We start from the raw sequence: 13,877 nt of genomic DNA, 5'->3' as shown, positions 1-13,877 counted from the left end.
TCAAGACTTACCCAGAATGAATGATACTAAAGAACTCACCACCTTGGCTAGGCAAGAGTTCAATGTATTAGGATTAACCATACTATGATTGTTTTTCCATGTTGCTCCGAAACACTATAAACCGAAAAAAAAACTCTAGATCATGAGGAAACTAATGTGTGAAATGTTATAAAATTAAATATAGAAATAAATAAAATAATTATACGCATATAAATTTTAGAATCAAGATTTTCATTTAAGGGGGGTAGATTGTAGCGTCCCAATTTCATGTAGCCAATTATACATACATCTAAACATATAAACTACCTTACAAAGAATACCGTGAAAACTTAAACATAATGAGTTGGTGTAAATGGTATAAGTAATGAAATTTTGGAGATGAAATTTTGGTTAAGGGGGGTAGATTGTAACACCACGAACTTTTCAATACCTGAATATTAAAAGTTCTCGAGTGTTACCATAAAATTTAACTTAATATGTACCTCTCTACGATACTAATTTAGCTATCTTAACCTTACATCTATTCTCCAACATAAATCTGACCATTGAGAATGATCTTCATTCATAAATCAAGCCATCCGACCGTTGATTTTAATACAAGATCATTATATGTCCAAACATTCCCACTTGTCCATCATAACCAACCGTTAAGCCAACTATCCACTGATAGGTAAAGATATCTGACTGTCCACTTTGAGTTTCAATCACCTGATCATAGTAAACTAACTACTTAATATCTATGTCAGCTCGTACACATATCAAATTAAGATTCTGATCCGTTCATCTTGTTCATCACCTATGAATATGCTTAACCCACTATCAAAACTACATTATGAGAAACTTACACATGTGCATAAGTCACTTGAATCTAATGGTATATATATTCTGCCTCTTGATCACTCCAAAAAACTCACTTGTAATCATCCGTTTACAAAACTGATCGTACGCCCACTTACATACATGACCAGAGTACTATTATCAAGTTTTTTTTTATTTTTAACATATCATCTGACCATCTATTATATTGGTTTATATACGTACATTCCCTTAAATAATTTGGTGAATAATTCTTTGTTCATAATGATTTAGATATAAGTTCTTTTGTAAGAATTACTTAGAAACATTCCTATAACCATGTAGAACCATTGGATTTTCCAAAAAATCTCATATCAACAATAATTATGAAAATGTCGTTAACCTAGACCCTTGATGTAGGATCCTAGTCTTTTGTAACACCGCTCATGTGCACACGTGTCCCGATCTGCACCGTTGATAGACCATACACCACACCCTAGTGTACTCAGCAAACCCACTCAAGTGATTTATTCCACATGACCTTGAGACCTCTATCATGTGGATCGCGTCTTCGTTGCAGTCGCGATGGTGAAAACCATGCGTCAATCCGACGCTCCGTTAGTGAGATATGACCCATCGAATCCACAACCCAAATTACATTTCTTATAATAATAAGCAACCTTTATTGTGCTAGGCCCATTGGACTTGGGCCCATGTGAGCCTAAACCCCACTTTCTAGAACATGTATATTATTATAAGATAGGACAATCATTACAAGACAAATAAGGAGCTAGCACATATAAGACAATGCACTATAAAAAAAAATTGGATTCTACCCCAAAACTCATCATTAGTCCTCTCCACATGCTTTAGAAACTAATTATAGCCCATGTCCACCTCATCCTACACATGCATCCAATGCATGTCTTGATTTGTTACACATCACTTTAAACAATCAATCGCAATACTCCACTTCATAATTCACCATGCCTCACCTACAACACATAACCCTTATCCATCCATTAGCCAATGCATGCCGAGATTTCTTTCACCTTGGCCAATGCATGCTTAGCACCATCCACCTCATCTATTCACTACCCATACCATATACTATATTCCACATCACTTTTAGCACCAATAAAACCCCATAAACTTATCACATCATTTTTCCACATCATCAATTTCCTATATAAGAGTAGGAGCTCTCTTACACTCATTCTTTTCCTATACTTAAAAAAATTCTGAGATTTTAAGAGAGAGTGAGAGAGAGTGGGGCCAAGATGTGGCCCATCATCAAACGTAGAGGGAGTGGACCATACATCATCATCAAGTCATCCATCCATTTGAGGTGAGTCTACCCCCCTTCCTTCCATTCTCCTCTTTCTTAATTTTGTATTTTTTTAATGCATGTACGGCCCACTGGTGTGGAGCCCCATGTGTTCATATGTTATTGGTTATGGTGGTCAGCAAAGTGGAGCCCCATCCACCTCATCCATTCACTACCCATACCATAAACCACATTCCACATCACTTTTAGCACTAATAAGACCCCATAAACTTGTCACATCATCGTGCCACCTCAACCCCAATTTCCTATATAAGAGTAGGAGCTTTCTTACACTCATTCTTTTCTTATACTTAGAAAATTCTAAGATTTTAAGAGAGAGTGAGAGAGAGTGGGGCCAAGGTGTGGCCCATCGTCAAACGTAGAGGGAGTGAACCACACATCATCATTAAGCCATCCATCCATTTGAGGTGAGTGTACACCCCCTCCTTCCATCCTCCTCTTTCTTAATTGTATATTTTTTTATGCATGTGGGGCCCACTGGTGTGGAGCCTCATGGGTTCATATGTTACTGGCTATGGTGGTCAGCAAAGTGGCCCATGTCAGTATGGTCCACCATGATTCACATTATATCCATACCCTTTACAAGTAATCTCATTTTTGTATCTGGATAGCAACTTGTAAAATTTGTTTAAAATCAACCATGCTAAGATCTGAATTGAAACTTGGTAATAATATGACTCACAATATGAGCTAACTTTGGGCCAATTTGCGTACCATCTAGTGGTCCAATCATCCATGGTATTAACTTTTCTTGGTTGATGTCCAGCCACTACAAAAAAATCGAGCAAAGGGCACGGACTTTGAAAGTTTTTGGGTACAGATTAAATCCGTAGCAATTAAACTACGGATTTAATCCATAGCTAAAACATAATTGATCCATAGCTAAAACCTATGTCTTAGCCGGAGCCTTATTACATATTGATGTTACTTAAGGGGCTCCATGGGGTCCATTGGAATATATTTTTTTGATCTAAGCCACCCATCAATTTTGATATACAATTTCAGCCGATGAGCCAAAAAATTATGTAGATTAAGGGTCTAAGTGAACCACACCATAAGAAATAATAAAAATTAAATTTCTATGGTTAATATGTTGAGTGGTCTTCTTACAGCTTTGTCTGACTCATTTTCCTCATCAATACTTAAAATAATATTTTAAAATTAATGAACGGACTGAATAAATAAAATACATCATGATGGGCCCACCGTCCTAAAACCCAAATGATTTATGGGTCATCTGTCATGCGCCCCTCTTAAAACTAAACACGCCCTCTCAAATCCAAAATTAGTCCGCTCTCTTCTCCTGCGCGCAGCAAAGCTCCCAAAACCCATCTCTCAATCTCTCTTTCGCACTCAGCCTATCCATCTCCCTCGCACTCTCTCGATCTCCCGCTCTCCCTCATGCGCTCAGCCTCTCCATCTCAGTCTGCCCTTTTCTCTTGCACGCAGCAGACCTCCCAAAATCCATCTCTCAATCTTCAAAACCCCCTTTCACCGTAAGAAAGAGAATAAGAAGGAGAAGGAGAAGAAGATCTCTGTATAGATAGACTTCAAGATGTTCCCATGTGAAAATGCATGCTCTTTGGCCCTAAGATCGAGAGATTCTTCATAGAAAAAGGTTCAGTTTTGAAAATGAGCGATTTCAATGACCTGTTTGAAGTAATTTCATTGAGATTTTCATGAATACGAAGCTTCAGATTAGTTTTCCTACCTTTTGTTTGAATTTGTTGTAGAATTTTGCTCATTTTTTGTTTCTTGCTTTGCTTTGAAGTGATTGTTCTTGTTTTTCCTGGAAAATCAATAATAATTTTTCCTTTTTTTTTTTGGCGGAGATCCATTGATGCATGTGTTCTTTCAATAATCTATGTTTTTTTTTTCTTATTTGCTTAATTTGATGTTTATGCCTTTTCACTAGTTAGAATTGGTTGATTTACGCGATTATGATACAGTCTAGTTTATATATATATATATATATATATATTTAAATTCTCTGCTTGATTTGAGTATTTCCTTTATTCCGTCTAAAAAAGGTTATTCGTGCGGTTTTTACAACTAAGGTTTTTTTTTTCTCCTTAATTTCCATGGTTGGAATCAGTTGATCTCGTTTCCCCCCTTTTTCTCTAGTTAGAATCTGGTGATTTATGTGATCTGTGATACCGGATTTCTTTCTGCTTGATTTGAGGTGTTTTGCATTAGATCTCGCAGTCTATTGCTTCAGTTGAAATATGTGGATAGGATTAGCTATTGGTTTGCATTTTTTTAATACCGATTGTGAAATATTAGGGCTTGTTTGGATGCCTGTAACTTTTCTAATGTAACAAAGTTACAGGTAACTTTGTTACATTTGGTGTTTGGGGGAGGAAATTCACAGGTAACTTTCTCTCAACCTGAGACTTTCTTACAGGAGAAAGAGGCGAAAATCTTACAGGCGCTGGAGTCATTTTTCAAGTTACCTGTAACTAAAGGTTGAAATTTTTGAAATGAAAATCATTGGGAAGAATCACACCTGTCTTCATCTCCCTCTCTCAGCCTTCGTTTCCCTCTCTCAAGTCTCGTTCTCCCTCTCTCAGTCTACTTCTCCCTCTCCATCGAGCTTCCCTAAGGTACGAAACCCCTTTTCTCTCTTTTGCATTTTTTTTTTGTTCTTTTCCTCTTTTTGCTTATGCGTTGACGGACGCAGCTTGGTGAGGTGGTATGGATAATGCAGATGATCTGTGGGGCCCACCATATTGTATTTGTTTTATCCATGCCGTCCATCCATTCTTTTGGATGGTTTTAGGGCTTGATTCCAAAAACGAGGGATATCTACATCTCACTGGACCACACCACCGAAAACAATAATGATTAAAAGTCCACCATTAAAAAACTATTAGGGCCCACTGTATTGTTTGTTTCACATCCAAGCTGTTGATTAGGTCATAAAGACCTGGATGAAGGGAACAAAACAAATATCAGTTTGATCGAAAAAATTGGTGGCCCACCAAAAGTTTTTAATGGTGGGTGTTCAATCAACATTGTTTCCAGTGATGTGGTCCACCCGAAATTTTGATGTACCTTATTTTTGGGCTGATGACTTAAAATTTCTGGAATAATGGATAGATGGTGTACATGAAACAAATACATCATAGTGGGGCCCACTTTTATCAGAGCCCACATTACTAGCATTTTGAAAACATGGGGCCACTTTTATGGCCCACCTGTTGATTAGTTTAGCCTAAGAATCGGCTAAACTATTTATTTACATGGGCTTAATAAAATGGAATAATTTTATCCCGATCTTTTTATGTGTCAATCTGATTTTTCAACGATTCTCTATTTCAACTCTATCCAGTGTGAATATCTAACTTATTATCTGTAACTTTTTATTACCTGTAACAAAGTTACAAGTTATCCAAACACAAAAACAAAGTTACCTGTAAGTAAGTTACAACTTACATCCAAACAGGATTACTTGTAACTTACTTACACCTATAAGTAAGTTACATGTAACTTTCTTACAACTAAAAAAAAGTTACAGGCATCCAAACAGGCCCTTAAGGTTATTGCTTCGCTTTTGTTTGAAAATGAGGATTGGATTTGTTTCTTATATAAAATTTGGCATGGGATGTTGGTTGTTAATTTTATTGCTTTGATTCACTGAAATATGCAGATGTGATTTTATTTTTATTTTTTTGTCTCTACCTAGATCGTGGAGTTACTAGTTGGGTGTGGTTATATGGAAAAAAAGGTTTTGATTTTTCCCAAGGGGCTTAAAAAAAGGATGTGTTTTTAATTTAATTTAATTTATTCTGCCATGTCATCCCACAATGAACAGGCCGACGCATAGGGGTAAGCCAGGGTAAGTCTTTGGAAGGCAACAAGCCTTGCATCCAAATTTCCCTGTGACAGTGCTCACATCCTTCTCTCTCGTGTGAATCCCCATCGTTTTTCTTTTCTGAGTTAGTTGATTTTTGGGTCCGACATTATTTCAAACCATCTAACAATGATCCTTAAGTTATCCGCCTGTTGCCTACTCACATCATAAAATAGGATTGTATCATCAGAAATAGATTTATTTTAGTGGCACCTAAGAAAACTCTGCCATTCCACTTTCTCCGGGTGCATCACAATGTCAAGAACCAGATCTGTAGTAACATTGCATGGTTTCATTATCATTACAATTTACTGTTCCAATGTAAACATTAGATTGGTAGAACTAAGTAATGAAAATATTGAACAAACCAGGAAAAACCTAAACCTATTTTTCCCAACAAAACTAAATCCTCATTTAATTAGTTCCATCGCAAAACACTCAGAATTTGATAGTCACGTTTCATATATTGGATGGCTAAGATTGTCATATTGAAGTCCTTATGCACCATGGTAATCAGGTAGGGCTTAATTAGTGAAATGTTCCTAATCATACTGAATCGACGATCAAGATCACTTGATTGGTGTAACAATAGTCCGTCCTGTAACTTTTTTTAATTTTGTAACTGGGTCATGGGAAAAATGGTTCAAACGGTTGGTACAAACATTAAACCTTCAAAGCATTTAAGCCATATCTACCAAAAGGTAGTTTATGGAGACACTTTGAGGGTGTGTTTGAAGTAAGTTTGCATTGAGTAGCATGGTCATTGGATCAAATGGAAGGTGACGAGCTCATGTCTTCATAATGAACAAAAGAGCTCACTTGCCATTTGGAGCCACTTTCATGTACTTCCTGCATTCTAGTCAATGTGAAACAGGTTTCCACACTTTTTTTTTAATTATTATTAATGTTTCCTCTATTCGCTTTTTTTTTTTTGGTGGAGTATCTCTAAATTCCATCTTATTTAGCTTGAGCATTGGAGTTGAGTTGCTAACTCCAATGTTTCCCTAGTATTTTTTTGCTTCTTGCAACTATAGCCAACATTTCAAAATCAATTAGTCTGGCTGCCTACCTAGCAATCGGTGTAAGGTTTCAACCTTTTGTATACTTTTGATTCACTAATATACATGCTTGTTATACTTACATCAAGTTGATAGTAACGACATAAGGGCCTGTTTACAACACCCCTGAACTTTAGGTTGACCAACATGTTCACTAGTTTGAATGAGTCCCATTGTTGTGGCATTTCATTTTGATGATTACATGTTCGAGGAGAGTGTTTTTCTACTCATTAGAGCCACTTGGTTTGTGCCTCTACCATTGGAGGCTCAGGAAGAAGCCTCCTATGAACAAGAAGCTATCTATCAGTATGAGGATGAAGAGGATGACAATCTGGATGATGAAGCTTACTTCGGTAGCTCCTCAAGCCTTCGTATTGGTAACCATAGGTGGTTTATACCTCTTTGGTATATTTGTTTATTCCTGGTGAGATTTTTGTCTGTTGATATTAGCACTCTTTCTAGCATTCAATCACTGTATGTTTGTGCGACATGTACGATGTTTGTGTGCATGCATACAGGTTAATATATTCTGCTAGCATCTAGAAACTGACTATTGGATTGAAGAACATTTTCCCCCACTGAAGATCTCTACCATTTTTGACAGATATCACAATGATATTAATGTTCCTGTCTTATTGCAAAGTATCAATGAAGGTTTCTTTCATTTCTTTCTCACATAGGTTTTTGCTTGGATATCCATATGCTTGTACATGTGTCAAACAAGTCTATTTTAGACTTCATATGGTAACTTTACTTTTTTGACATTTAAATGCTGAGAAAGAAACCTCTAGAGCTTTTAAAAGTAAAATTAGGAGCCAGGGACATGCTACTGGAGCGATTTGAACTATCGATATGATGGCATGTCTCAGTGGTCTGCCTCGTGTTGTGATGATGCTGATTGTCTATTAGTTTATTTGTTTCTATGTAATCCAAGGTTGATGGTTTTTGTCTTTGATATCGATTGGATTTTTTTTCTTATATATATTTGCAGATAAAGATAGGGAATTGGTAGATGCACAAGCAGAAATCAAGGCATTGAAGTACTCGGAACTCCTTATAGAAAAAGTAGTTGAAGAGGTGATGTGAATGACATGTGAACCAAGGCCTTTGCTATTGCTTATGGTGAAAAAACTTTTAGCTTTCTGAAATTGATTCAAAAGAATGTTATAATATATGTTATATAGATTAAACCATGATTGCAACTTAAAAGGAATATGAGTTCAGCAAGAAAACGAGGCCTCCTTATCAGGATGTGCGGGTTCCGATATTAGTTTGTTTACCACGATCATCTTGTCACGACCCTCCACAATGATCAATCATGGGTATTCTATTTGAGAAAGAAAATAATAATGGCATTAGGCTCTTTAGTTTCCTCCTTTATGAGCTCTGCAATGCCACATACTCTTGGCTCATATGCATGGCTCTTTGATTTCCTCACTTCGTTGGTTGTATTTCTCTGTGGTTAAGGATGAGTTTGGCTCAGGCCATGAGAAAAATACTTTGCTTTGGGATTCCTACTCTTACTAGGAAAATTGGTTATGGCTACTTAGATTACATGCAGTTGAGATAAGAGTTTTTTTTTTGTTTTTTTGAAGAAAAAGTCATGAAATTATGTCTCAGGATAACTGTAACTATACTGCAAATATAAGTATATGACTGGCATTTTTCCTTCAATTAATTTTAAGTTTGATATCATGATGATGCACCTCACATTAAAAAGACTTGATTCCTTAGCGTAATGTTAGAAAAACTTGAGAAACTAATAGTGAACAGGGAGTTACTCTACTGCATCAGCCATAACACATCTATGAACAGAGCTAGCTAGTCTTAATGACAATGACTTGGACATGCTTGGCCCATGATCATCTAAGCAATATAATTTCATTATATATATATATATATATATATATATATATATATATGATCTTCAGCAGTAGAATGTAAGATTAAACACTCCTAAAATATTTTTATACAATAAATGTTTATGACATTGCTTTGTTTGTTAGTTATTATTGCTAGTTATGAGACAACTGTTTTTTTCTTTCTTTCTTTCTTTTTTTTTTAAAAAAAATAAAAATAAAATCTCCAAGCACATCCAAAATTGTGGCACAACTTTGTCTAAAACCATAACCTTGAATTCTCCTTTGGATTGTGTGTTTATGTTTATTTTAGGATGTAATATATTCTGGATGAGTTTTGAGTCTATGTATACAACCCTAATCCTGAATTCTCATGTGTTGGTGATAGGTATTTGATTCTAATACAAGAATATTTGAAAAGAGCATTTGCTCAAGGTGTTGTGAAGGAAAGATGAATAATTAGTGGCCACCTGTCCCTTATTAATCAACTGCACTTTAGGACTTCTTTCAGTATGGTGGGCCACTGGTAGATCTGTTTTTTTATTTTGTCTTTGTTGGTTACCCTGCTAGCATTTCTCTGTAGGTGGGAATTTGATTTGAAAGTTGTTCACAATTGCCATTCTATGTGGTATCCCACTATGAAGCATTTTGGAAAAGACAACAAGTCTCTTCTATGTGCTCAGATATGGTTGACCAGTCTCTGAATCTATCATACTCAGAAGTGTGTGTGTGAGATATGCAATAAAATATAGTTCAGAGATGAATGCAACAAAAACTGGAATATGCATTGAAAGAAAGAGAGTTAATTGTGATATACCTGTACAACCAATGGATGAAATAGGTAGGTTTCTATCTAGGTTTTATTGATAAAGATTTTCTGCATTTGCGTGTTTTTGTGGATCGTGACATGTAACAAACTACTCGTGAAATTCCTGCAAATCCATGTACTGAAAAAGAGTACAGGGAAGATTTTTTGTTTCTTTGCTTTACCTCTCTATCTCTCTCTCTTTTCATTTTTTCTGTTTTTGATGGTAAGAGCTGCAAATGCATAAGATACTTAGAATGGTAATGTATATCTTCCTTTTCTCTCTCTTCCCATCTGAGCCCATGCATGTAGAGCAACCTGCCAAGGTATAATATACAAAGAAGAAATGCATATGGGTCTCTAGGTTCTTTTAAAAGCTTTGAAAAAATGGGCCGGGAGATTTGCCTTCTCAAAGTCAGTTTGAAAAAATTGGATTCTTGCCCTGTTGCTACATATTTTTTGGGGAAAGTAGGATTCGAGATCCTATGTTCAAAGTACCCTTGTAAGGGCTTGTGATTCCGTATGTCATAATCAGTATCCTTTGATATGTAAGATTTCTTTTTCATAAATTTTTTTATATCTAATGTCAGTTAGGAGCATCTTCAAAAGTGAATTTTCTAAGTAGAATTTCTATTAGGAAACCATTTTCTATTTGTGAGCATGCTTGTTATTTATCTATTTGTAGATCTATTACAAATCTTGCCACTGAAGGTCGGATGGGGTCTCAATTAGCCCACAATTTCAAATATTAGAGCTTATAGAACCATAATGATGATAAATTAAATAAATAAAGAATGATTAATTTATGGATATAGATCTTGCTTCTCATTTACAGATAGCAAACCCAGGTTTGGTTGGGGCCATCGCACTTAAGCTAAGTTTGATGGTTAAGATGTTTGATGGAACAGAGTTTTGGGGTATGGTTCATCTGCAATGGGAGCCCACTGGATGAAATTCCAATAACTTGTATCCATCCTAAGTTTAATGGTTGCTGGGCCAACCGAAAGTAGTTATTTCTTTCAACTTTTTTTTTCTGCTTCAGCACACTAACTGTACAGGTGCACTCACCTTTTAGTTGTACAGACTGTTCATTGTTTATAGTTTGACCCATTACCATTTGCTTTTGTTTTTTAGCTCACTTGCTGATTAGTACCTCACTTGCTGATTAGTACCTAGTACCACATATTGTGTTTTAAATCCTCTTTTTTTACTTCTCATTCATCCTCTGTTTTGTCCTCATATTTCTATTTTGTCATTGGTATATTTTCTTCTTCTTCTTCTTCTTGTTTGGGAAAGTTAACATATTTCTTTAACACTATGAAGGTTAACAAAATACTTCTCATGATCTGTTTGCATGGAAAATGTGCTTAATGTTGATGCCCATATAGAACGTCAAAGCAATGTGTGTGTTTCAAAAGTGCTATGCATGTTGCTGTTAGGCCATTGATTGATGGTCAGGTACAACTCACATGAAACACCTATTATGATTTTCTTTTCAAGAAGATAAAGATCATACCCCTACTTTGATGATGCCTTTTCAACTTGGAAGTCATAGATGCATTTCTTACTCATTCTACTCTAACAATTTTTGTACCTGCCCCTCATAGTAGATTTGCACATGTATGCATTCATGCTTTTTTGTGTAAATGCAAATGTACACATGTACAAACATGACAGGCACAAGGTCATGGGAACATTTGAAGGTCCCAGGGCTTCTTTCAATTGTAAAAGAAGTCTTGGTAAGTCCCAAAAAGTTCATGATTGGTGAGTCATGCTACAGCTGAGTTGTAGTGTTTCAATCTTAGCATTTTTAGTCTTGTGTACTTACCTAAAAAACTCTATCCTTCACTCCAAATGGAAGTGGTTTGAAATTCCAAAGAATGATTAAATCTTGTGCAGGATGTAACAACATTAGCCTTTTAACAAAGAGTCCCTAATCTCTTATTTTTAAACAACTCTAGATGCTCAAATCCCCAAACTTCAAGTATGAATTTTTAATGTCCCAATGCTTAAGTCAACAACAACAATCTAGCCCAGAATCCTATGCTTGATTGGTTGATTCCTCTGCTGATGCATGAATAACCTAGCACATAAACTAAGTGTACTATTCTAGTTTGTAACTGGAGGCCTTGATTAGGTAACTTCGATTTTGATACATTAGTCAAACAATCTCATCAATTCCATTATATTGGTAAATGATTTCTTAAATAGTGGAACTCTTATCTATTGGGTTTCAGGTGGTGTTCTCTTTAAGGTGTATATTGTTGGGGAAGCCATAAAGGTAGTGCGGTGGTTTTCCCTACCGGTTGTCAATAAACATGAACTTTGTAATAATGTTAGTGGTGTATTTTAGTTCCCAAGAGTTTCTTATATATGAATATGCATCTTTATTTATTCTAGTTTTCTTTTCTGCTACTAGGAAAGTGCCTTTCCTTTCTCCTTTCTTCTCTGCTTTTTAGATTCTAAATAACTGGTCGGGCTAGAGTATGAAACACAAGTGAAGTATAGAGTCTTTACAATTTGAAAACTCAAAATTTCTTCCCTGCTAACATTGTATTGCTGCAGTTGAGGTTTTGGTAAGATCAACGGCATCGGTTGGATTGCGGATAGATATTACAAAATCCCTATGATGGTCCTTTAAAACTTTTAATGGTGATCCACTCGATTACTACTCTTTCTTATTGTGCTTCTTTGAACTCTACCTATAGGTAGTAAAATAATTAGAGAAAACCATACAACATAACACCCTCCAACCTCACCAAACTAGCCTTAAAATAAAATATCATCATAACACTAGCTAAAAGCCAACTCAGCACACAACCCCAATTTAGATTGGTCCAACAATCCTAAGCTCAAATTCAGGGACACTTGTTTGTTGAAATAAAAACATTGAATTTTTTTTTCCTTCAATCAATAAATGTCCACCAATCTAATAGTTAAATAATCAAATAAGTGCCTTATTATCATGATGAAACTTTGTTAGAGTATCTAAGTTTTATCAAATATTTGTCTTTTGGAATTAAAATTTAATTCTAGAGCTACTTTAAAATTTTGGCAATGCGGAATTTAGTGGAATTCAATTTTTGATTTTAAGCCATTTACAACTCTTCCTGAAAAGCAACTTTTCATATTCTTAGAAATAGGATTCAAATTCCAAAGTGTCGAACATAACTTGACACATGAAATTCTCAAGAATCCAATCACTAGACTTGGATTCTTCAAATATCTATTTGTTAAACCACCCCTAAGTTTCTTTGAAGATGTCTCTAACCTCTCTTCCATCTCTCTTCACTCTTTGAAGTTTCAGGTGCTGCCAAAGAGGAAGAAGAGGAGGAAAAAGAATAAGGTATGTTTTTTTCTTTTTTCATTTTCAATCATCTGTCACATTCTCTTCACACAACATTTTTTAGCTTGAATGCCTTCACATAATTTTATATGTCATATAATAATACAAGTAAAAAGAAGACATGATGGGTGTATTTTTATGAGGGTGGCAATAGTCAGGGTACATTCTTAGGTTAATCTGAACCATTTATGTTCTTACCACTACCATATAGATGTTAATTTCTTTCAATCATACACCAATAATGACCCTAACCTATGTCACAGTGTATAATCAAGTCCTCTATCACCTCGTATGATTTTATCCAATACTTGTGCAGGTTTTACTAGATTTTATATGACAAATAAATGATGATCAGGGGTATGTTTTATTTTCTTGGAAGTAGCTATTCCAATTCTCATTTGTGTATTGGGTTGCTTTACCTTTAAATTTTTATCAAAGAAATAGAATGCAGTTAACATGTGTTAATTTCATACTGCACATTTCTTATACTTTAGGCCCATGGAGGAGCAACGGCAGCGCTATGGGCCATCTCTGTACAACCTTACCATTATGGTGCTTTCAATTCGGTTGTTTCTTCTTCTTTCCTGAGGCATTTCGAGGCGAGAAAATTGAGAGATATCTTTCTTCACTTGAATTTAAGTTTGTAAAGATAGAATCTTAGATTTTGAATTTTATTTATGTTCTTCAAATTCTTTATTAGGGTCAGAGTTTTAAAACACTGGTTTCAACCTCTCTGACTTGTTTCTAGCAATTGTTTTAATTTGTTTTTAGGATGTTGATATTGTAGTTATTTGACTACATTGTAGGTTCCAT

General features: G+C 35.4%; 1 long non-coding RNA gene across 2 annotated transcripts; it reads left to right on the top strand.

Annotated features, from left to right (window-relative positions):
- Positions 1-7,018: 7,018 nt before the first annotated feature.
- On the top strand, positions 7,019-13,663 carry LOC131235223 (uncharacterized). 2 transcript variants are annotated; one of them, XR_009165998.1, is made up of 4 exons: positions 7,080-7,478; positions 7,573-7,708; positions 8,046-8,131; positions 13,026-13,663. It is a non-coding gene; the product is annotated as an uncharacterized LOC131235223 (long non-coding RNA). The 2 variants fall into 2 exon arrangements; XR_009165999.1 differs by lacking the exon at positions 7,573-7,708 and having other exon boundaries at positions 7,019-7,478.
- Positions 13,664-13,877: the final 214 nt, after the last annotated feature.

Source organism: Magnolia sinica, chromosome 19, assembly GCF_029962835.1.
Source record: "Magnolia sinica isolate HGM2019 chromosome 19, MsV1, whole genome shotgun sequence".
Classification (NCBI taxonomy): domain Eukaryota; kingdom Viridiplantae; phylum Streptophyta; class Magnoliopsida; order Magnoliales; family Magnoliaceae; genus Magnolia; species Magnolia sinica.
The sequence above is the reverse complement of the archived record's forward strand: the minus strand, read 5'-3'. Positions and strand labels throughout refer to the sequence as shown.